The sequence below is a fragment of the Haliotis rubra genome, unplaced genomic scaffold (genome assembly GCF_003918875.1).
Source record: "Haliotis rubra isolate DU_JTF1 unplaced genomic scaffold, ASM391887v1 Scf761, whole genome shotgun sequence".
Lineage (NCBI taxonomy): Eukaryota > Metazoa > Mollusca > Gastropoda > Lepetellida > Haliotidae > Haliotis > Haliotis rubra.
Genome location: NW_025767481.1, coordinates 187,433 through 214,225, shown reverse-complemented (window position 1 = coordinate 214,225; position 26,793 = coordinate 187,433).

Genomic DNA, 26,793 nt, shown 5'->3' with positions numbered 1-26,793 from the left:
TAAGAAATTTATCAATGTTTATCTAAGCTTATTTATGCAATAAACAAGAAGTTTGTAGAGTGTTTCCCTGTTTCCTAACACATTCCTAGAGTGATGATCAAACAATTAGTCCATTTTCTGTTTATGGCACAAAGTTTGGGACCGAATAAATATTTTATATTTGTGATGCAATATTTTTTGTTGTATTGTAGTGGAAATATTGCTGCTGCTACTGCTGGTGCTGTTGTTAGGAGTCTGTTCACGAGTGTGTTTTTTGTAATTTGTAACTGTAATGTATCACACTGATTAAGTGATAATTATTATGGGTCACAATGTTTAAAGTTTTGAGTGTGGGTTTTGGCATCTCGCATCATGTATGTTCAATGGCAATAGTATTTGTAGCAGCACGCCTTTTTTATAGCGCTTCAGATTTGCCTCCCTTGGCTGGCTTTGTTTTGTTTTGACTTCCGGGTCTTGTCACGTCTTGTGTTGACGATGGCTTTCGTGAATGTTCTGAGTGGATAAAGCTACAGCCTAGCTTTGCTAGAATGCTCGAGAACTGTGTAAGAGCTATATAAAGGCTGGTTGTTGTGTTGTGTGACGGTTGTTTCGGTGGAATTTAGTGTTTGTTAGTGTGATACTGGCGACCTAAGCGTAAAATATTTTAAAACAGATTAGGTAGCGCTGAGATTGCTTTATGAAACAGGGCCAAATACATATTAAGAGAAGGACTGGTGACCTATTCACTTCGAAAGGGAATCTATGTGGGACCAGTAGCTTACTAAGAGAGATACTCGAGATGAGATCAATAACCCACACACTAAGACAGAGACTCTTTTCATGAGACCAGCACCTAACATACTAAGAGGTGTACTCGATATAAGACCAGTGACCCACTCACTAAGACAGGAACCGCTCGGCCTTGTCCACTGGCAATCTGTCGTACACACGGTGGTGATGTTGGTCTTGCTGCTGTAGCCGGAAACACAGCGGTAGTTCCGAGACTGCCCCTTCTCATCCGTCGTCACAGCGTTACCAACTTCCGGTGGGTTTCCACAGCAAACTGGGTAAAGCAAGCATAAATTCAGGATGACGTCATGTAGGACATGGCGGTGTGTAGCGCATGATGTTACATGTTATGTTATGTTGAGCATGGCTTTACATAGGGGCAAATTGTGATGTTGAGCATGGCTTTGCATAGAGGCTATTGTGATGTTGAGAATGGCTTTCCATAGAGAGAAATGGTTGTGTTAAGTATGGGTTTACATAGAGGGATACAGGCGATCCAGTCTTTCTAAAAGATTGAAGCTGCTTGTTAGCATGCTTGTTAACGACAGAGCCTTCCGATGTTGTTCCAATACCCCCCAAATCACCTTCTGTTGTTGAAATAACCCCAAAACCAGCTTGCGTTGTTGTATCCCCTTCAGTTCCACCTACTGTAGCTAAAGTTTCTGCCTGATGTTCCGATGTGGTGTCAATCTTGCTGGAGTCGGATGACTTAATGTCTTTTCTCGATGACAGACTTGTCCGTGTGGAAGGTATGGAAACCTCTGAGGGTGGAGCGTCACTCAGTCCAAGTGCTGGGGGTTGAATGCCGATAAAAACATTTTCCGCTTCTTCACTATTTGAGGAATCATGCAAACTGTACACTGAGCATACAATACCATGCATATGTTGAAGTGCATCTTTTGCTGGAGTGCACCGAATCTGGTATATCGCGTTGCATGGTTTATCTGAAAAGCAAACGGTTCTATCAAAATGATGCCTGTCAAATAATCATTATCTTCAACATTTTCCGTTCAACCATAACGGTTGTCAGGGCATATTACCCCTTTTGCTGCATTTCCACATCATTAATGATGTAGATTATAGTGCTGTTATAATGATAGCGACTGTAAAATGACATATCCTCAAAACCACTAACTCTAATTTAAAGACCTGTAAAGATCTGGGTTAGAACTGATCTTTAGCAACCGTGCTTGTCCTTAGAGGCGACTAATTGGATCAGATAGTGATGTCCGTTGATTAGGTTGATACGTGTCATTGAATCCCGATTGCTTTAACCAATGTTCATGATGACAATCACTGGACTGTATGGTTCTGACGCGATCTTTCTGGGCCTTCTGTGGTTTGTACAGCTGACGTTTGCTGATTCCTGTCGGTAAGCTGTTACTATAGTCAAGTCTAGAATGAACAAGCATTTGCACAAGTGTTTTAGCGGCATCTCTTGTTATGCTGCTGAGAGAGGTGTTAAGGAACAAAACAAACATGTCCTGTATATCCTTCACACTCACTTGTCTGTCATTCGTTCCGAGAAAGTGACAAAACACTTTCCACATCCATAGTAAATCTCTGCGAACACTCAATCTTAACCCTACCATTTCACGGTTCTGAATATTACTATTCCTGCGTATATGAGCCAAACTTGGTTTACTTGTTACTAAATATAATGGAAAGTCTTCCCTTGCTGTCAGTCATCAGTTTTAGTCATGGAAGAGAGGCCTCCACACTAGAGGCTGTGTAATCTTGTCATTTTTGAAACTAAACTTAAAATTTGGAGGATTTATGAATCAAGCGTAGATTTTAAGACATTTTAATTTCACAGTTTTTTTCTTTTTATACTGAACAGCAAAAGAAAAGCAAGTTTCGAAAAAACGAAATCTCATAAAAGTAAGTGTTCACATTTATGGAACGTTCATGGTAAAGTGAAGTAATGATCCCGGATGTGATGATGTCATGCAATTTGACGTCCATGCGAAACACTCACACAAAAACACTCAGTGCAGCAAAACCATAACGGTTCTAGATGGAAAGCATACATTTCACTCAGAGGTATCCTTTATAAAGGTTTGTGTAAAAAAACAGCTAAGGAGGTGTACACGCCGCACAAACGATGCCTAGATTAACAACTGAGCCGAGGAGAATGGCCGTTGGAAAGTTGCACAGAGGTAGCTCTGCAACCACTGTAGCTAGACAATTGGGCTGTCATCTTACCACCATTACACGACTTGCTCAATGTCATCAGCAAACCGGGGTTGCTGCTGATCATCCCCGTACTGGATGGCCACGAGTGACAACTCATCCGCAAGATCGGTTTATCCGGGTCACTCATCTAAGGAACCGAACAAAAGCAGCAACAGTAACAGCAGCCTTAGCCAAGGGGGGCAGTGTCCTGCGATATGATTAGGCGTCGTCTTCTGGGTGCTGGAATCCCCTGCCGACAGTCATATGTGTGGCCAATTTTGTCACGTCAACAACGCCAGCGACATTTACAGCCCTAAGATCCTCACACAGCAAAAGTATCGATGGATATCTGGCTCAGAACAACATTAACGTCCTTCCATGGCCGTCTCTTTCACCGGATATGGCTCCCAATGAACATTCTGGGACGAAATTGGACGTAGGATTGCTGCAGGTAGACAGCCACTCACACTTGCACAGTTGGAACAGAGATTGGTGTTTGAGTGAAGCAACTTACCTAAGGCATTCTTTCAGACTCCAACGAACTCAATGAGGCGACGTTGCGCAGCCTGTGTGCAAGCTCAAAGTGGCTATGCACGCTACTAAAGAGACTGTCAGTTTTACCATTCAGGGATATCTCCATTTGATGGACTGTGATCAATTTGAACTTATTGCAATTCAATGTCAACAGCAACTTTCAGCTGTTAAATTGATAGTGTTTTCTATAGAATAAATGATTTGACATCATTTTGGTTGTCTTCTATTTAAAAATTTGACAAACATCCAGACTTGCGTTTCTTTTTCTGTTCAGTGTATTACAAGCAGAGACTAACTTGCAGGCTAGACGTAGATGACGTAATCCACAAAGTCATAGTGGCAGACGGCCACTCATTATCTCAACAGGGAAATGGAGGTTTTCACTGATGTTCTAGCCAACCTGGAAGCCAATGGCTCTAAGGATCCTGTGTATCTGGCCGTCTTACCAAGGCACCCATGCCAAGCCCTCATCCTGAGGTGGTTTGTGCGGAAGTCTCACAGCAGAGTTCTAGGACAAATCTCAATATTGAGGAGGAGATTGACCCTCGGGTCCCCCAAGGTGTGAAGGGGAATGTCCATCAGAGACGTGCTCTAATACTGGTTATAGGGAAAAGAGGACAGGCCAAACCAAATATGTAGCCCTTCAACTAATCTCATTTAACTCAGCCGAGGGGAACGCTACACATGAAACCCCATCAGGGTCCAAGGTACAGATATATCTTGGTCTTGTCGTTCCCTCCCTGCATGTGATGACAATGTGAGGGATAGAGCATTGAACTGCAGGTAAATCTCAGATAGAGAGTCATAGGCAGAGGAGGCACTTCTGCTCAAGCAGAATGGTAGTGAACCCGTTGGGCCTCTGACTTCAAGCACCCCAGTTGGACCTAGTGAGGAGATGCATCCGGAAGATGGGATAGAACATGGTTTGTCAAAATATGCAGAGGGGTACCCAGGGTTAATCATGCTCAAAGGGATTACCCTTTATACTGAGATACCTACGGCCATTCTTATGGCAGCCATCACTGTTCCCTTTCCTATAGGTCTCGGATGTATGGAGGCCATACTGCACGAAATCCAATGAGCATTATTCTGTAAAAGGTCCTAACCGATGCCGGGTGGATGCTACACACACTCTGGCCCGCATACCAGCCAGCTGCAGGGAACTCCAGTAACTCTTGAATCATTCTGGGTATTTTAAAGATGATACCGTACATGTCCCAAGAGACAGGCAAAGGATGTCTAAACCCCTACGTAATTAGAGGACAGAAAGGATTCAGAGATCTCCTCATCGTTGTTTATCTGGATTGACTGGCAGACACTGGATAAAGCTGCAACGTCCGCGGAATGGGACTAACTGTTCCTCAACAGTGGGGTGCGGGCCCGGCACATAACAGCACCCCAGAGAAGACACAAACTTCTCCCAAATTGATTGCAGTCCTGACAAAGGAAATACCACATCCCTTACTCCACAACACTTATGAATCACCAACGACACCATCGTCTCATCTATGTTCGTTCGTCTTTTTAACCATGTCGTCAGTCACAAACAGTTTGAACATAACTCCCTCAGAGATATGATCTGCACTGATCACCCACTGAACACAAGACGTCTAGCTATGGCTCCGGGCCTGTCAGGAACATATGTGCACTTTACATGAGCAAAAATAATAATGACGCAAAAGCATCAATTAGCAATTTAGTTTTATTGAAACCTTTCTTGAGACAAGTATTCACAGAACTTCAGGAATACATAAAATTTCAGCTAAAGCTAATTCGTTTCTAATTATAAGATATAGGAGCAGAGACAGACCCGGGATACAAGGTAAGCGTTAAGTAAAGTAATGGTAAAGAGATTTATATCAACATGTAACTGTTTATATTACAATTTTCTGCCATGTAGTCTTTGATCTGCAGAAAATGTTTGTCAAAACCGATATTACAATGAGCGTCATTGTAATACATGTTGTTACCTCACGTACGATCGACTACTGAAATGAAGAAAGAGAATGTGATTTTTAATTTATCGTTTTCACTAACCCGAGAGACCTTCAGTTGTCAAACCCCATACTGATCCTGTAGGATATATGACCTCATCTGGCTGTGGAGATTCCCCTTCTGAAGCATGTTGTACCTGACAACTATTGTGTACTGCGTTATACCGAACCTCTGAGCAAGTCCGTCTCTGAAGACACAACTCAATATAGAACAGATGACCTCTATGAATGTGTCTGAAAGTCAAAAGGATATTTGTCATTTTATCGAATCTCATCTAAGCATGGGTTGGTGAAGACCTATTCTAACTTGGATCTTCAAGGATCACAAACACTACGAGACTCACTGCATGTGCTACACAATATATTGCACTAAGTATACCGTATACTGCATCAGATACAAGAATCGTATGACGCTGTTTAAATATTTGGGGGAATAAGCATGCATGGTTGAACCTACAAAGTTGCCACATCTAGATATCAACGGCATGGTGTACTGAAATATACTCTGAAAAAAAGTACTGGAAACTGAACTTTCAGTTTGGATAGGAAGTTTTGACAGAAAAGAAACTTTTCAAAGGCATCTGATGAAACAAAACCTCTGGAAAGGCCGTCAGCGATGACTTTCTGTGTTCCTTTGATGTGTTTTATTTCCAAGTTGAATGCTTCCAAAGCAATGTTCCATCTCATGAGTCTCTGATTCTTGTTGTTCATTTTATTCACAAACAGCAGTGGATTATGATCCATGAATACGACTACAGGCCACTTTGTTGTTGACACGTAAATGTCCAACTGTTCTATTGCCAGTACCAGTCCCAAAGTTTCTTTCCCAATGGTGGAATAATTCATTGGTGTTGATTGAATATTCTGCTGAAATAGAATATTCGGTGTTCAATCCAATGTGCATCTTCCTCTTGCAAAACTGCACCTGCACCAATATGACATGCATCCACATGAATTATGAACTGTTTCTGATAGTCTGGTATCGCCAGTACTAGCGAATTTATCAGGATATTTTGCAAAGCATCCTCATGTTCATTCTTCCATTGGAATGGGACATTTTTTATTCAAGAGTCCTGTTATGGTGCCGCAACCTGCGCAAACTTCTTACAAAATTTGCGATAGTATCCCGCTATCCCAAGAAAACTCATGATCTGTTTCCTGTTCTTGGGAACAGGCCATTCCAATATAGCCTCTACTTTGGCCTGGACTGGTTTTACCTGTCATTGTCCTACCGAGTGACCCAGGTAGGTTACAGCTGCTGTATCAAAGTCTGTCTTGCTCAAGTTGATCGTAAGTTGAGTTCGAAACAAGCTCTCAAAGAAGTGTCTCATGACCTGCATATGTTCTCTCCATGAATCAGACGCAAGGATAATGTCGTCGATGTATGCATAACAATGTTCAACATCAGAAATGACTTTGTTGATCAAGCATTGGAATGTTGCTGGTGCGTTCTTCAATCCAAAAGGCATGAAATTGTATTCATACAACCACCTGGTGTACAAAATGCACATAATTGCTTTACCCTAGAGGATATTGGTATGCCCCGATAACTCCAACAACCACATACTTAACATGTTCTATTCGAGCAATACAGTCATCTATTACAGGCAAAGGGTAAGAATCAGTCTTAGATAAAGCACTGACCTTCTTGAAATTGGTACAGAAACGTACACCTCAATCATTCTTAGGTACGAGAATGCATGGGGAACTCCATGAACTACAACTAGGCTATATAATGTAATTTTCTAGGATGTAACCTATTTCTTTTCCCAAAAGTCTTAGTTTGAGTGGATTACACCTATAAAGATGTTGCTTAACTGGACTTGCTTCACCGACGTCCTTATCATGTTCTTACATATCAGTACGTGATGGTGTATCATAAAATAACTGATCAAACTCCCGAATCAGGTCTTTCACACATATGCTGCAACTTGTCATCCGAATTGTCCAGTAATTCTTAGTTGTTAAGTTTTGTCTTGGGCACGTCTGCACCTTCGAAATGTATTTCCTGACCATTTGTGCTATTATTAGGAAGGAAACTTTTCAAAAACATCTTATGAATGCACCGCCATTTCTCTTTTTCACTACCCCTGGGCACAACTTACTGATATAGATGGGTTGGATAGTAAACCAGGGCGTAGTTGGGACCTATGCTGGGCACAGTGCATGGGATGCACGAGCACAACGTAGAACCCCATACACGTGCAGGGGACGTCATTCTTGATTTTGACAGTCACGGTTTTCAGAAAGATCGATAAACCACTATGGACCATTAATTTTCTTGCATCACACAGTAAGTGCATGTTTCTAGCCATTCCCTTTGTTTGTTTGTTTTTGTTTTGTTGTGGATTATTTTTTATTGTATTTTTTTTTATGTTTAAAAAGTAAAATCGTACACATGCAAATTTCTTTCAAGAGCGATTACTGTCCAAACAACTATGGTAATAAGGATGAAAAATCTGTCAGGGCACTTCTCAGTCAAGTGGTTGTCAACTTCAAGGCAAAACAGGACACGTGCTCTCTTCTCTCGTGTACTACCCATAATATACAGTACCAAAAGAAAAATCCGGAAAAACAACACAGTCCTCAGTTAACCGGACGAGTCACAGATAAATTGAAATCCGGGCATAGGGATGCTTCTCGACAAAGGATGTGTAAGTGGTGATGCACTCTCAAAACATTCATTATTTACCATATCAACATTGATTAATTACGATATACCTCCCATTTTTTCATTTAAAAATGAAGTTCCACTACTTTTTTGTAAGAGCATAGTACACGACATGAAAGGAAAGCTGCCTGTTATAAAGACATTAAGGATCCTATGATCAACACACATTATATCAAATGTCCTACCTCGATACGGTTAATGTGTCAATGATAAAAACAAGGGCAATCACAAGACACCTCGACCAAGAGCATTTTTTCACCATTCTTTAAATTACACCTGCAGAATCACTGAGTTTTCAGTTTGTCTTCTCTATAGTACGTAGCTAATGCCTCACGTGTTTATACTGTTGCCTGGTAGCAAACCCTTACTCCATCTGAACGTCAGTCATAAATCATTCAGAACGGACTGACATAAACTTTTGAAAATGATATCATACACATATTGTGGCATGTTATAAACATATACTGAGTCAAAAAAGAAACTTCACATTCTTTCACATGGTTAAATTATTATTATTTCATTGCTGAGATCTGTGTGATGTACTCGATACACTGACAGTGCCATAATCAGTTCCATTAGGCTACACCGCCGTTCCAAAACATGGGTATACAGAATGTCAAATCACAAGAATAAAAATGCGAAATTTCTCAGTTCAACATCGTGTATGGCTGCCCCGCGCATTCACCACTGCCAAACACCGTCTCCATATGAATTTGTGTCAAATTTGGGGGCGGCTGTCGAGAAGCATCCCTATGCCCGGATTTCAATTTATCTGCGACTCGTCCGGTTAACTGAGGACTGTGTTGTTTTTCCGGATTTTTCTTTCTGGAGCACACTTGCAAGTTGTGCACCTGTCAAAGCAGCACATAATTCAAGTCTTGGAATTGACTGTTGACGTTTTGGTGCCACTTTGGAGCGGGACTGAACGAAACTCACAAATATCTCTCCATCTTCAGTCTCTGTTCTCAAGTAGGCAACGGAACCATACAATCTCTCAGAAGCATCACAGAATACATGGAGTTCTCTGGATGCAGTTCTTGGGTCAATGTGCAACGGTGTATAACATCTGGGTAACCTGATGTGTACTATGTCCTTCAGTTCACTTTCCCAGACTGCCCACCGATCACGTAGGGTTCCTGATTCTAGTGGTGCATTCCAGTCCCTTTTCTTGTTCCAAAGGTCCTGAACAATGCACTTTGCTCGTGCAGTGTATGGTGCGATGTACCCAAGCGGGTCGTATTGACTGGCCATGATCCGGTAAATGACCCTCATGCTCAAGCAGTCATATGGTATCTCCCTGTACTTGAAGCTCAGTTCATCGGATTCACAATGCCATCCCAGACCAAGGGCACCCTCACAGGGCTGACAATCATCAAGGGTCAACCACAATTCACAATCCGAGGACCTGTCTTCAGGAAGCACTCCTGATACCACATCGGACATATTACTTGCCCATTGTCTGAGACGGAATCCTCCTTCGTCAAGCACGGAACTCATTCGGTGGACAAGGTCTTTAGCTTCAGCTATGGTAGGCACACTCTGGAGGCAATTGTCAACATAATAGGCATTTGCGATGGATTGGTAGACATTTTCATTTCCATCTCTGTGATCAGTTACATGTTTCCTGAGTGCGAAAGTAGCACAACAAGGGCTACATGTTGTTCCGAAAGGCAGGACTTCCCATTGGTATACATCCGGTTCTCTATCACCTTCTAGATCACGCCATATGAACCTCAAGAGAGGTTTGTCCTTGTCCAGCAGTCTCACTTGGTGGAACATACCTTTAATATCTCCTGAGATTGCCACAGGGCTCTGTCGAAACCTCAATAATACACCAAGTAGAGATGATCCGATCTGGGGACCTAGCAGGAGCTTCTGGTTCAGGCTCTGTCCATTAACCTCGTACGAGCAGTGAAACACAAGTCTGTATTTATCGTTGTGATGTACGAGATGGTGTGGGATGTACCAGGACTCTTTACTACCTTCTGCTTCATCATTGGAAATCACTTTCACAGATCCTGCATCAATTAGTTGTGGATAAGTCGGTTGTGCACTTCTGCTAAATCAGGCTGATTTCCCAAACGTTTCTCAGTCCTTCTTAGGTTTGGCATCATTGACTCGTCAGTTGCATGGAATTGTGTACCATCTTTCACTCGAAGCAAGGGTGTGGTATACCTCTTTACTCCATTCACACTGATTCTCCCAGTTTCAGTGTCAAGGGTTTGTATTGCCTGTTCGTCATGTTTCGATCTGGTGAAGTCCTTAGTACTGTAAGGCAGGACATCCATTTTCCATAGTTTCTCAACATCCTGGTGGAAGTCACTGAAACTGGGTTCTTGTGCAATAAAGAAGCTATGTTGATCCAACTGGCAGGCTGAGTGTGCTGGACCTTGGAGAGACCATCCGAGTTTGGTATGAACTGCTACTGGGGTTGATGGTGGTCCAAACATGATTGGCTGATCAGGCAATATCAGCTCAGTACAGTCTGAGCCTATCAAGATCACAGGCTTCACTTTGTCGATAACGGGCAATGGTTGTTCACGAAGATGGGGCCATCTGTTCCGAAGACTCTCAGTAGGGTAGGTATATTCCAAGAGGGCAAGTTTGTCAGAGGCAAAGGCTCCCTTGACAGGGAATCGCAAACGCTGATTACTCCTTGGGGAGATTTCAAGGTCAACAGATAAACCATCACATGTAAATGGTTCTCGTCTGATAGTGGTCAACAGGATTTTATCCCTCGTTGCATCAAGTCCCAATTGCCTGACAACTGGAGCCATAAGTCATAGTCCATCATCCAGAATGGCATGAGCATCCAAACAACTGTCATTCGGTCCATGAAGTGTAACTTCTACAATCTTCAGCATTGTCAAGTATGGCCTTGAGGGCTGATCGATGTAAGCAGGAGGCTGGTCTACCTTTGTACAGAAAACTTTCTGCTCCATTTAGCTGTTGGCATCATGAAGAATAGTAAGGTGAAGATCATTACATGTACGAAATGGTTTCTTCAAATTACAGTCTTCTATTTTATGTTTGCGGTCACACCTTCTGCATCTCCCATTCAACCATTTCAAGATATCATCAAGATTCATCTTCCTGATCTCAACGCAAGAACTAAGGAAATGATCCGAGGACTCGCACTTCGGATAATAACCCTTTGGACCTGGTTCAGACGTCTCTTTCCTTTAGGGTTTCTTGGGCTCCGAGTGAAGAGATTTAGATTTCCCAAAGAATGCCATGGTAGGGACATGATCTCTCCTCGAAAGATGAGGTTTTGTCTTGTCTTGTTTCTCGTAAGAGCTGACAGCATTACTGGCATTAAGTTGTAGGATTCATGAATGCCGAGTTTCAAACAATGTTCAATAAATCCATCCCTCATACTAGGTGCTAGGTTGCTTAGCAGCCTGTCAACATGTGATCCGCAATTCAGTTCTGATCCATACACACTTTCAAGTGATTTTAACATTCCAACAAGCGACTGGACTGCTAATGCTAAGTTATCGAAACCTTCACTGTCACTATGACGAACAGCCGGCAGGGCCAGTATTGAACCAAGTTCACTCTGTAAGAGTTGCTGGGGTTGGCCATACTTTTCCTGGAGAGCTTGTAAAGCCACCGTGTAGGGGCTGGATTCATACATGTAAGATTCAGCTAATTTCTTAGCCTTTCCTCCTAATTGACCCATCAAAACCTGGTATTTGTACCTTTCATCCAAATGAGGGTGGATGTTGACTAGGTGCTGTAACGCCATCTTCAATAGGGCAAAGTCACGCTCACGTCCGTTGATGAAAGTTGGCAACGATGGTCTAGGGACACCATAAGATGAAGAGATTAACAACTCTGTCATATTTGGCACTGGTGGCTGAGCATGTGGCAAAACAGGAGGCACATATTGTAATTGTTCAACATAAGGGGAGGACATAGTATTTGGCATGGTATTTGTATATATTGGCATGGCAGAATAAGGCATGTCAAATAAATCCATGTTTCCCGCAACAAATGCTTGATGAGATTACAATGTAAAAAAAAAATGTTAAAAACCCACATATTCACATGATTATTTAGATGTTCCCTAGATTCTGGCGAAAGGTACTAAAAACTCAAAACAAAACACATTTTGGCGAAAGGTATTTAAAATATATACACAGGTCTGAAAAAAATGCTTACTTTCGCAGACGCAAAGACATTCACACGCGCACGCACAAACCCTCACACATATATATACATGTACACACAAATTAACACGCACACACATACATGTACACGTGATACAAACGTGATACTCTTCATCTGGTTAATCTGGTTAGAGCGTCTGCCCGGAGAGCGGAAGATCGCGGGTTCGATCCCCGACCGTGCCATACCCAAAGACGTTAAAATATGGTACTTGTTGGTCCTTGCCTGGCGCTCGGCATTAATGGGTACAACAAGGACTGGTCGGTTCGGAGTATAATGTGTCTGAGTGGGGTATTCATGCTTCAGTGCGGCATGGTATCTCAGTGGACTAGCACTATAAAACCAGCTAAAGTCTGGGCTAGTACAAGCAGCCACACATACACATACACACGCATGCACATCGTCATATGAGCGAAATATTCTCAAGCACGACGTTAAACCCAATTTCACCTGGTTAATCAGTTTGACGAAGGGTACTTTCAGTATTTACATATTTGACAATCACTTATCAGAGATGCTCAAAGACGCACACACATGCACACATGTGATACTTTATACTCATTGTCTGGATAATCAGCTGCAGTTTGGCGAAAAGTACTTTTGAACAGTATTTACATATTTCAAAACCAGTCCGTTATTCCCTGAAGCTCGGAGTCACCTACATAGCTCAAACTGAGCTTCCACTTTGTCCGCAAATTCATGTTTTACAATTTCAAGAACCGATTCCTCAGGAATGACAACATTACTGGCAACCAGGGTGGACTCGATTCAATCGGATGTGACAGTGGTAATAAAGGACAACCTAGAACAGTACTATAAATGTCATCTTGTACTCAATTTGTACAATTTTTAAATGAGATGAAGGTGGGCCAAATTGGTTTTTACATTCGAGGTGATTTGTAGATGATTTTATATACAATTTCTGTTTCAAGTTGTCCTAACGGTTAGTGTCGGAACGCAGGTTAGACAAGTCAGGGGTTTTTTTTATGTAGTTCCTTAGTTTGGAGCACGAAGATAGACTGTATGACAGACTGTAAAAGCATCTACCTGAAAAGAAGCATTATATGACCCAAATCAATGACAAAATCTTAGCGAAGACTCTCGCGAATATACCCAGGGTGTTATCTTGGTAACATCAACAGACATACGAAGATGCATTGCCCATGATGTGTTGACGGGCGTAGTTGGTGCTTGTCTGACATGGATTATTTAGATGTGTCGCTATCACATTGTCTATAATAGTAAATGGTTCACAGGCTCTAATAAGTCGACACAGGAATTTGTTCTGACACAAGACAATGATTATTATCGTATTCTCTATAAACAGTACAATAGTTCTACTGCTCACCGAGACCAAACATAACAAAATGAATTGATGTACCACCGAGATGACACAAAAATGCATACGCCAAAATATAGTCGGATTATTTTTTCTCGAACGAAGACATATCTCGAACCCATGCTGCGGTCGGAAATATTGTATCATAAACAGGTTCTCTGACTCGGCCACGCACAGTGACCGTCACCTCTTGACGCGCCGCGTATGCAATGTCAGCGGGGGTCGGGGAACATTGTGATGCATTTCTTTCTGCCATAGTCCGTGTCACCCTTCGTGAACTCAAGGTCATGTAGCAGCAGGCCAAGGTCACCTTCATCTCCCTCATGGCGAACTTGAAGCCGAGGCACATCTTCTTTCCGGATCCAAACGGACGCCATTTTGGGTTTATCTCCAGACTGTTATCCTGGAGTAGGAACCTATCGGGCTGAAACTCATCAGGATCCTCCCAGTTGTCGGGATTTCTGAAAAATACAAAATCACAAAACCATAAACCCACGTTCTGGTACATTTAACACAATGGTGATACTTGACCTCTTAAGTGACCCTTTGGAGAATCCGGGATAGACTAGTCATCAGCATCCTATGTTGGTTGTTAGAAGTGATATAATATTATGGTTTACTATGCTAAACGCTGGCGCCGATATAAACTGAGGTATGAAAGTATACCCATTTTGTTTATTTTACGTAACTGTGTATACGTCTGCGGTAAGACATAACTTTGCAACCACACATAGAACATGTTAAATTTATCTGTTTTCAAAGAAAAGGCAGTCTTGAATTATGCAATATATATATATATAAATATAAGTTAAAAGTCAAATTATGTTGTAAAGACTAAAAGCCGCTGTTACAGGTCATTGGCTCCCTCCCTCAGCAAGCCGTCTGCGTTCTGCTGTTTATTTTGTTGACAGTTACAAACACAGATTCTTTAATACAAATGCATAAAATCGGTGATTTACAATGTGATTAGGTTGTCTGACAAAACATCCACTTGCACAGTTTGAGATCGATTGGGTCATTGGATGAAGAGATATTTACAAAAAAACGGGTCCACATGCATTCCATTCCAAACTATATGCGCCGGAACATCCATCCTCTCATTCATTCGTTCGTACGTTCTTTCGTACATTCATTCATTTATTTTTTACAATTTCGTTTATCTATGTATCCATAGTGCTGCTTACATTAAAAAAATCATTTGAATCAAATATATACTGTCAACTGAGGTCAAGGTCAACTGAGGGTAAGGTCTGATTTGCTTCCCGGTTTATTCAGCAGAAGCAGTATTCATGTTATTATACAATTATATATACAGTACTTCATTTAACCTTTTACAAGAGAAAATAATGCAGAAAGATCAGCTTTGGAAACATGGTTAAAATATTCAAGAGGTATTTTTTAGCTCAGATTTCTCAGATTCTTTTCTGTTAGTTGTAAGGTTGTAATGCCAACAGGGAATACTCCTGGTACATTGGTATGTACGAAAATAGTTCTTTTCCCTTTCTTTTTCTTTTTGTTGTAAAAAGTGAAGTTAAACACTCAATTTCTTATATTGTTTAGGGAACATGATATGCTTTGCATTCAAACTCCGAAAGATGTATAGTCAAGCCACTTGACTGCCTCTTGAGATCAGTGATGAAACTATATATTTTGGAAACTTGTGAGGTATTGATGATGGTCATAATATTTAACGTCCATTTTAGTTTCTTGCCTAAGATATGCTACGTAGACATCACAGGACTTGGAAATACATATTTACTCCCCGAAGTAAAACAAAGGGATATTTTATAAGATCCAAAGCAAAATGGACAGTACAGGTAAAAAACACAAGTAGATAATATTTTTAAGTTCGAATTTAGAATTTGTTTAAACAAGTTGTTATGAGAGTGTTTTTTTTGGTGGTAATTTGTAATATCATTGATTAGGTTATAGTTATTATGGGTCACAATGTTTAAAGTTTTGAGTGTGGGCTTTGGCTCGCATCTCGCATCATATATGTTTAGTGGCAATACTATTTTTTAGCGGTACGCATTTTCGCTAGCCCTCCCGAGTTGCCTTCCTTGGCTTTATTTGGTTTTGACTCCCGGTCGTATGTTCGAGAAAATAGCCTAATGTTCTGAGTGGATAGTGATGCCGCCCACCTTTACTAGAATGCTCGAGAACTGTGTAAGAACTATATAGAGGCTGGTTGTTGCGTTGTGCGGCGGGGAATCACACAGACTTTATCACATGACTGGATTTGTGTACTTCTGTCTGCCATCGTCATCGTCTGACGTACATTTCAAGAGTGACTGTGCTCGTCTATATTCAACATGTGTCATTGTAAACAACCTTCATTCAGTATATCTGCTCTCACTGTAAATGTCAAGACTCTGGTGAGTTAATATTTTATATTTGTGACTCATTACTTTAAATTTGTGACTCAATTGCATTGTACTAGAAATCTGTATTGTGATTCATTGTAGCTTGCTCATTGTTTGTTCAATATATTATTTTAGACTTGTCTGTGTTCTATTTTGCTGGTTCAAAGGGGACTTTGAAACCTTTTGTCACGGCAATTTTATTAACCGTAACAAAGTCTATATCTCAAATGCATTAAACACATACGATATACCAACAAAACTAAACGAAGACAGTGCCGCATCTTTAGAGGGAGAACTAACATATGAGGAAACACTAGAAGCACTGAAAAAATGAAAAACGAAAAGAGTCCTGCACCAGACGGTTTTACATCAGAATTTCTAAAATTCTGTTGTATAGATTTAAATAAATTCTTGATAAATTCTTTAAATTATGCATATCTAAACGAAAATCTATTAGTTACCAAGAAACAAGGATTAATTACATGCCTACCAAAAGAAAACAAACCAAAGCTATTTATACAAAATTGGCGGCCAATTTCTCTCCTTAGCACATCATATAAAATTGCATCAGCTGTTATAACCAATAGAATGAAAAAGTTACTGCCGTTGAAAATAAATGATGATCAAAAAGGTTTTTGTACCAGGAAGATACACTGGTGAGGTCACTAGGCTGATATATGATCTAATGGAGTATACGGCATCTTATCAAATACCAGGACTATTTGATCTAACTGATTTTGAAAAGGCTTTTGATTCAGTTGATCGAAATTTTATACTAAATGTGTTAAGATTCTTTAATGTGGAGAAGAACCTTTTTAAAGATATGAAATCAAGTGTACTTGTTAATGGATTTGCAAGGACCTTTTTTCCTATAGCCAGAGGTAGTCGTCGAGGAGATTCTGTATCACCATATATGGTTATGTTATGTGCAGATATTTTGGCTATACTTATTAGAAATAATAAAAATATAAAATGCATTAAAACGGGAAATATTGAATATGTTCTTGCTGACGATACTTCCCTACCTTTATATGGCACTGTGAGTAGTCTGTATGCCTTGCTGAATACTTTTTCTTTTTTGCAAGGTTTTCTGGCTTGAACATTAATGCTGACAAGACAAGACTGATATGGATGGGCTATAGATATAAACTCTGTAAAGACTGGAACTTAGATTGGACTCAAAGTAACTTTAAGCTACTTGGTATTATATTTGATATTGACCTTGACAAAATGTTGAAATTGAATTACGATAATAAGTTTAAAAAGATAGTTATGGTCAATAAGAACACTTACTCCAATCGGAAATAATTGTCAATCTAATCTGTAATTGTTGTCATGTCGAAAAAGATTTGGGAGAGTGACCAAATGGTTCATGACTGTAACTGAAGGCAACATTTACTTTACACCAGAAATAATCTTACTTGGATTTCAAAGGAAAAATAATAATTCTTTAAATGCAATATGTCTTGTTGTGAAACAGGTAATATATACCCAAAAAATTAAAAAACAAGTTCCTAATTTCAAGCATGTAGTAAGGGAGATATCAAAATACTATGAAATTACAAAATATAATGCTTACTCTATATGCAGTATAACAGCGAGTTCGTTACCTTCTGGTCATCCTTCCACAATCTATTCACTGAAAATATTAGGGCAGAAAACATATTGTAAAATGTATTTAATCACTATTACCACTATTGGATACACAGAGATAAGGTATGCAAAACATGTTCAAAGATATCTATTCATTGTGTGATGGTGATTTGTGAAAGCATATTGAGTATATTGATGTGAATGTATTCTACATATATTACACTGTGGAATTAAAGATGGAAGAGGGCGTCATTAAGTTGGATAACTTGTGCCCAATCCTTTTCCTCAATGAATAAAATATGTTTAAATCACTAAAGATTGTAAAAAAATGATGAATTTCGAAATTTCGAATTCCTTAAAATGTCTGGGTATAACGTTTACTCATTGCTTCCGTAGTAAGCACCCACCTATGTAGTGCCTCCACACACAGAGTGACGATGGTGACGGCGGGAATGCTGTATCCGGTGAAGGTGTCGTCCTTGACGGCCTGTTTGTTGTGACCACTGCACGATGAATCCGTGCAGGCCGTTACTAAACAAGTCTTGCTGTTAATGTGGATCACAGACCCTCCACTTTTGTTGGATCACAGACCCTCTGCTCATGTTTGATCACAGACCCTCTGTTCTTCGGTTATAGATTTTTTTTGATTTAAACATATTTTTATTCACAAACGTGAAAGGGGGGACAAGTTATCCAACTTAAAATATCCACTTCCTAATATTTACATACATGAATTTTCAGTTTTATACACCTTAAGAAGGAATAGAGAGAAACTAGGGAAGTTAAAGAGAGAAGAGAGAAAGGGATACAACCTATGTGATCACTCAAAACGTTTTGATTGATAAATAAAAGTTTGTAGAGATTTGTAAACGTGTTTATTTTGTTGTGTAGTCATATCTGGACTTCCAAGTAACGTTAATGATACTGTGATTGGCGAGTCACGTTTTACAGTACTTTTCCTATTTAACATTAATGTCTCTCTTTGAGTGTAGTACAGGTTACATCTCAACTTTGTGTGCGTAATGTTAAATTTTCTTATTCCAAACGAGTGATATGATGGAGATTCAGGTTGCTCACACTTTAAGTATAACTTGAAACTTTGTAATGAAGACTGATTTCTTCGGTATCAGAAATGTTATTTCATAATTTTATAGTTGATGGAAAAGGGAACCATACTAAAACCTAAACCTTGCAGAAGGTAAGATAATATCGTTAGCATTCCGAAGGTTATAACTAGATTTTGATCCCATATAATCTGGAGTTATATCTTCTAAGTATACAGGAGCTATTTTGAATTTTATAAACTGGGAAGCTTTCTTCATTTTCTTCGTTCATCCAGTTTTTCCCATCTTGTCTCATTATATGAAATTTGCCGTGAGGTAAAATATTTTATTTTTCTCATTGGTGATATCATTTTGGAGCATTACTGGATAATTTGATTTGTGTGACAGACAGACAGACAATACTTTATTTCCTTAAAAGGAATTCATTTTGGTTCACAGAGCTTGACAAAAATACAAATGAATAACAACATAAAATATGACATTGCTAAAAACATAAAAAGATATAAATATGTGCTTAAATAGAAATAAATGAATAAGATGAAAACTGGATATTCAACATTGGTTTAAAATTGCAATACTTTGAGGTACAAAAGACGTTCGAGCAAGTTTAGTCTTGGTGATTTGCACTGTATAGCGGTGGCCCGAAGGTAAAAGCTTATACTCTAGATTTAAAAAATGTGTTGTGTCATTAATGATTTTTTTCAGTCGTTGAAAGTACTTGCCGCTCATAGAGAAGTGAAAGATTATCGAAAGTGACCCCGGCTATTTTACTACCTGTTTTTACAATTTTGTTAAGTTTTGATTTGTTTGGCTGTCGCATGGCCAAGGTGGGCTAAACATCTCTCCCCACCAAACCATCGTGTTATGAAAAACATGACCTCGACACGCACTTCTGCAAGAAACAAAAGGGATGAAACGGTTAGTAAACCGGGTTCTGAGTCTGAAAACAATGAAACTAGCGCGAGAACAAACGTAAATTTTGAAAAAACTGACATGGATCTCCAGACTCGTGCTGAAGCTAGAAGAAGCATCGCGGCCGCCATTGTTAATGTGTCCGACGAAACGGAGGACTTGAGAGATTTCACAACCCAAATGTTCAAGGAACACACAGCCGAGATAATGCCGAAATTGCCACACTGCAGGGTAAAATTGGAGAGTTAATCAAATCCATTGACTTTAATTCTGTGGAAATTAAAAACAACCGTGACATCATTGATTCACTAAAATCTGAGTTCGCCACTTACCGCAAAGACATGGAAAAGAAATTGCTGGATCAAGAGGTTTACTTCCGTAAATCTAACTTGCTAGTTTACGGTGTGTCTGATGAACGAGATGCGGAAACCGCCATTATGGAACTTTTGAACTTTATTCAGGTGGCGAACGCGGAAGACATGGACTTTGTGGCGATTCATCGACTACCCCGAAATAGCACTAACCCCAGGACAGCAGCTCAACCCAAACCAATAATTGTCAAGTTCGTTAAAATGAGAGATAGACAAGCAGTTATCGACGCAAGTTTCAAACACATGAAGGCACTACGAGAACGGAAAGTATCTATCAGGACGGACCTTCCAGTTGTGTTGAAGAAATTCCGGGGAAAGTTGGCGGCTAAGGCCTTTGATCTGCGAAAGTCCTTGAATGTACATACTCGTATTCAAGAGAGAGGGTCGGCTGTGACCCTCCAGTATCGAGAGACAACTGCATCTGCGTGGAAAACCATCGGCTTGGAGGAAGAAGTAACTCGTGCAATGACAGTGTGATACAAAGGCGGCTCTAACTCTGTGGGACACAGTTCGTACATTTCTTGGAATGCATGGTGGACAGTCATTGTTAGCTCCTTTAGAATAGTTTCCTTTGCTGCTCAGCTGCCAGTGATATTTTGTATTCACTTGAGTTTTCCTATTCACACACTGATACTGTTATACAATCATTGGCTGCTGTTTTGACAGATTTCACATTTTACTGGTATTATGTAGATTACGCTTTTTTATTGCTTTTTGTGCAGACGGTATATAAGTTAAATAGCTCACATCCATCTGCAGCTTGCTCAATACTCTCGAGCAAAATATTTCTTCTGTTGTTCGCCCGTCAGTCAAATTTTCACATCGACCCGGCGCCTCCTACTTGGAGATTGATCATGTATTATCTTTTACCATTTTGACCGGTTTCACATCCAGTGGTTTCACATAGGTCGTGTAGAATAATTTGCTTTCTTGTGTAGATGGCTTGGTATGCCAAACAGCCCACATTATTGCTTTTATATACTTTTTTACTTTTTTGTTTATTTCTAATACAATAAAATCCAGCTTTTTAGTTCTGTCAATGTTCATCCTTGGGTACATGCAACTTTTTTGGTGCAAGCTCAATGAGTAATACTATTAAGATAGTTTCTCTTAACTGTAGAGGCCTTGCGGAAAAACAGGAAAGAAAAGAAGTTATGAACATTTGGAGAAAAAGAAAGTCCTCAGTTATTTCCATTATTGTACCGTTTAAGTCGAACGCCAGAGGAGTAGCTATTTTATTTAATAATAACAAAGAGATTAATATCCCTAAATTTAAGAAAGATGATCAGGGAAATTTTATTATAGCAGACATAACTATTGATGGCATAAAACTTACGATTGTTAATGTATATGGTCCGAATTCTGATAACCCCACCTTTTATATAACCCTATTTGCTGATATTGATGACTTTGAAAATGAGTCCTTGGTAATCTGTAGGGATTGGAACTTGGTTCTAAACCCATCAATTGATCTTGAAAACTACAAAAGTATTAATAACTTTAAAGCTCGTAGAGAAGTAATAAATGTAACCGAAAACAATGACTTAGTAGACATCTGGAGAGAACTTAACCCTTTAGATAGGAAATATACATAGTGGAAAACAAAACCTAGACAACAATCAAGACTAGACTTCTTTCTAGTCTCTAGAGACTTAGCTCATCTTACAGTGTCAGCAGATATTCATCCGGGATACAAATCTGATCACTCTGCTATTACTCTAACCATATCTAACTCTTTGAGTAAGAACAGAGGAAAGGGGTACTGGAAATTCAACACATCTCTTTTGAGAATTAAAGAATACATTGATATTGTTAAAAAACTCCTGTTAGAAACTAAGTCAGAATATGCTAAGAACAGTTATAGTTTAAAATACCTTAATGAGATTGAAGACCAAAACTTAGAACTAACTATCAGTGATCCACTATTTTTGAAGACTTTCCTCATGAAAGTCAGAGGCAAAACCATCTCTTATGCAACCTAACATAAAAAGAAAAAAATATTGACACTCTAGAATTGGAAAACAGAATTAAAGAAAAGGAAGATGAAATAAGGAACAACTTTCAAGTAATCAATGAAGATCTCCTTGCTGAATTATCATCAGATAAATTCAAACTTGAAAATATTAAACAGGAACATACGAAAGATCTTGATTTTAGAACTAGATCTCTTTGGTATGAAGAAGGGGAAAAGCCGACAAGGTACTTTTGTCACAAGGAAAACCGTCAATATACCAGTAAATTAATGAATTCCCTTATTAAAGACACTGGAGAGGAATTTTTTGATGTTAAAGAAATAATTAAAGAACAAAATTCCTTTTATGAAAATTTATATATATCTTCGAATGTCACCACTGTGGATACTAGAAATATTTTGAATAATATCTCAGTCCCATCTCTGGATAGTCAAACGAGTCAAACATTAGAAGAATATTTTGATTTGAAAGAAATAGCTTTCGCTGTTAAATCAATGAAAAGCAACAAATCTCCGGGACTGGATGGATTTCCAATAGACTTCTTTAAATTCTTTTGGAAGGAATTAAAAAATTTCGGTTTTCAGGTATATAAAAGCAGTTTTTGAAAATGAAACATTACCTATTACTATGAATAGAGGGGTTATTACTTGCATTCGAAAAGCTAATAAAAATAGGAAACTTTTATAAAAATTGGAAGCCCATTTCTCTTTTAAACTCTGTATACAAAATTATCAGTACATGTATAACTACGAGGATTAAGAAAACTCTGTCCTCACTCATTCATGAAAACCAAGCAGGATTTATCCCAGGCAGGTGTATTAGTGACAACACTAGGATACTTTATGATATTATGTTGGAAATGAAGGCAAGAAAGAAAACTGGAATGTTACTGTTAATTGATTTTGAAAAGGCGTTTGACACTGTCTCTAAAGATTTCATTATGCTAGCTCTAGAAAAATTTGGTTTGGGAACAAAATGTAGAAAATGGATCTGATTCTTGTCAAGTAATGCCAGCTCTTATGTCATACAAAATGGTCATTTATCTTTACCTTTTTATAATGAATGTGGATGTAGGCAAGTTGATCCCATATCCCCGTATCTTTTCTTATTTGAAGCCGAAATTCTGAGCTGTATGATTAGGCAATACAAAGACATTAAAGGTATTGCTTTGAATGGGCAAAAATATGTGTTAGGACAGTACACAGATGATACACAACTTTTCCTTGACGTATCTGAATCAAGCCTAAAAACTGCTACTGAAACGTTACACTCCTTTTATGAAATGTCTGGCCTCAAAATGAACATTGAAAAAACAAAAGTTATCTGGATAGGCTCTATGGCTGGTAAAATATTAAGTTTTGCAACAATTTAGATTTGGATTGGCAAACAGACAACTTGTGAAGTTCTTGGCATTATCCTTAATGCCAATTTACAAGACCTTTGGGTCATAAATATAAGAAAGAGAATCGAAACCATAAAAAGAATCCTCGCATCATTGAAGCATAGATCTCTGACTTTGATTGGCAAAATAACAGTTATTAATTCCTTAGCATTATCTACTTTAGGTCATATATATTTAGCCCTGCCTACTCCCCCTGAAGCTTTTGTTAAAGAATTAAATCAAATATTTTTAATTTTTTATGGAATGGGAAAAGGGACAAAATAAAAAGGAATAATATGATCAGGAAATATGATGAAGGCGGTCTGAGAATGATTGATATCAATTCTTTTATTCAAGCCTTGAATCTTTCTCATTTAAGAAAATGCTGCCAAAATCCCAACTTTATGAACACAAGCCAGTTTCCCTTGTCTGAAATTTTCTCATTGGGAGCAAATATTAATATCCGAAATAACTGTAAAAATCCTTATTGGAGAAGTGTTCTGGATGCATTGTCAATTATCTAAGAATCGAGAAAGAATATCCTGATAATATCAACTACATCTTATCTCAACCCCTTTGGTTGAATTATCAGTTTAAAGATAAATCCTTCTTTATACAAACCTGGTACCACAAAGGGCTGCATTGTGTTAGTGATGTTTGTAACACAATAGGTCCAATGACTTTCAATGAACTGAAAAACGTATATATTAGGGGAACTTTCTTAGATTATCACAGACTGCTATGTAGCATCCCTCCTAAGTGGTAACAGTGCATCACCCAGCAAACGTGTATTATAAAATCTAACCTGACAATTGGAAGCAGTTTACTCGATTTGCTAAAGCCTGGAAAGGGCTCCAGATATTTTTATGATAATATCATCACCTGTGATACGTGCCCCACAGTATGTAAAACATGGCAGGAAAACTTTAATCTTGACTCTCCAAACTGGAAAAATATATTTCTCCAGTATAGGGGTTGTACAAAAGATGTAAAACTTTTAGAATTTAAATTTCTTCACCGCATAGTTTACACTAAGAGGGAACTAGGTTATGAACCTAGTAAACGATGATATCTGCACTTTTTTGTAAAACTGACTGGGAGGACTTAGCTCATGTTTTCCTTCAATGTGAATATGTAAAACATTGTTGGGTGACTCTGAAACTATTTCTGAATACCCACATTAATATGGGTATAACTTTGGATACCAATGCAATCCTTTTTGGTTATCCAGACAAACATAAATTGCTGAATCACCTAATCATACTGAGCAAAAGGCATATTTTTCTATGCAGTCTAAAGTTATAAATAACATCAGACAAGTTTATGCCATTGAAAGGTTCATTGCTTGTAAGAAAAACAAATATAATGCCTTTGAAAAAAAATGGTCTCCACTAAAAAAATAGTTTTAAACTTTAAGTAGATGTATTATATATTGAACTTGTTGCTAAAACACACCTGTACAATTTTAATCACAGAAATTATGTATGATTGTTGTATATTACTGTGACTACAGCTACTGACTGTCTTCTCTCTGAGAATTTTTGTACCACTTCTTAGGATCCATAACCTGCAGACTTTTAGTCAGAAAAACTACATCTGATGGTGTTTACTGTTGGCTTACAGTTATATACTTACCTCCATGTGCAAACACTATGCCTTTTTGCAACTTTTCAAGTCAATATGTGTACACATCTACTTTCAGATAAATCACACCTGATATGGTAGCCTATTAGCTGATAGTCATAGAGTGACTCTTCTTGCAGACTTACTGCCACTGTTCAATTATTGTATTTTCAAACATGCTTGTACATCTCTAAGCTGACAAATTACATCTGATCGTGTACACTATTGGCCTTTTGGTTTGCTATTAGCCTATAGCCATATGTGCCTCTCGTAAACTTTGCATCTCAAACAGTCAGATTGTACTGTATATCTGTACAGCCATAGAATTACTTCGTTGCACCTTTCAACGTCCATCTCCTTGACCTTTGTTATGAAGCTTGTACAACAAGCTGATGACTATGTATGCCCATGTGTATGTACCCATTATGCTGGAATAAAAACAAAGGGAAAAAAACAAGGTTTTGATTTGTTTTTGACTGACAGAGACTCGAACAAGCACTGAGCAGAAACAGTGAGTATACTCTGAAAAACGTGGTATAAAACAACATCATAACAGATTGGGAAACGTTAAGAGATCGCAGTTTGCGCATTAGATGGAGGCGTTGTTGACATTTACTATACAGGGCATCTGTGTTGGTGTTCCACGTTAACCTGCTATCAATAAAAGTTCCCAAGGTACTTGTACCAAGTGACTGTCTCAATTGGTTCATCATTAATGAACAAAGGTGGTACTGTTGGGGAGTTAGTTCTGAAATCAATACCGAGTTCTTTTGTCTTTTTCACATTTAAAATCAAATGATTATCTGTACACCATGATGTGAAATTCTTTACATTATCTCTGTATCGTCGTTCTGATTCATAATCATACATCTGACCAACAATGGCTGCATCATCAGCAGACTTCACATTTATACAGTTATTTTCTACGCTAGTGCAGTCATTGGTGTATAGAATGAACAGTACTGGTGACATAATGCAACCACAACTGTCGTTAACTTTCACACACTGAAATCTTACATGGAGGAAATCTCCGATCCATCGAATCAGTTGTGAATTCACTCCCATAGTTTGCAGCTTTCTTACTATGATGTGGGGTTGGATCGTGTTGAAGGCTGAAGAGAAGTCAACGAAGAGTATTCTAATAGAGGACTTTGGGGTCTCGAGATGCTTGTATACGTTGTTGGGAACAGAGAGTGTGGCGTCAACAACTCCGCGCTTGGATCTGTATGCGAACTGTAGAGGGTCAAGGAGATGGTTAACTTCTGTCTTCAGAAACTTCAAAGCGATGCGCTCGAGACACTTCATAGCAATGGAGGTTAATGCGACTGGCCGATAATCATTTAGTTCTTGTGGCTTGCTCTTCTTTGGAATGGGTATGATCTCTGACGTTTTCCAAATATTTGGAGGGAGTGACTGTCCAGTGATTGTTGGTATAGGCGTGTGAACACTGAAGCCAGCTGTAGTCTACGCTCCTTGAGTACAATACCATCCAGTTTGTCAGGTCCTAAAGCCTTCCTGATGTTGATACTTGCGAAACTCTGTAGGACGTCATCTTCGGTGATGATTACGGAAGTGTCCGAATTTTCGATGTTATGGTATATGTCCTCTCTCTCTTGGCTGAAATCATGACAGTCAAAACGACAATAAAATGAATTCAATTCGTCTGCAAAGACTTTGTCGTCTGTTGTAAAAATGTCCTCACGTTGCTTTGTATTGCCAATCATTGCCTTGATCCCCTGCCACGCTTGTTTCAGATTGCACTGCTTGAACTGGCGTTCCACCTTTTCTTTGTATTCGGCTTTACATTGGCGTGTCTTCAATTGATTTCTTTCTGTGTTAGCTTAAGTTGAGTAATATCATTT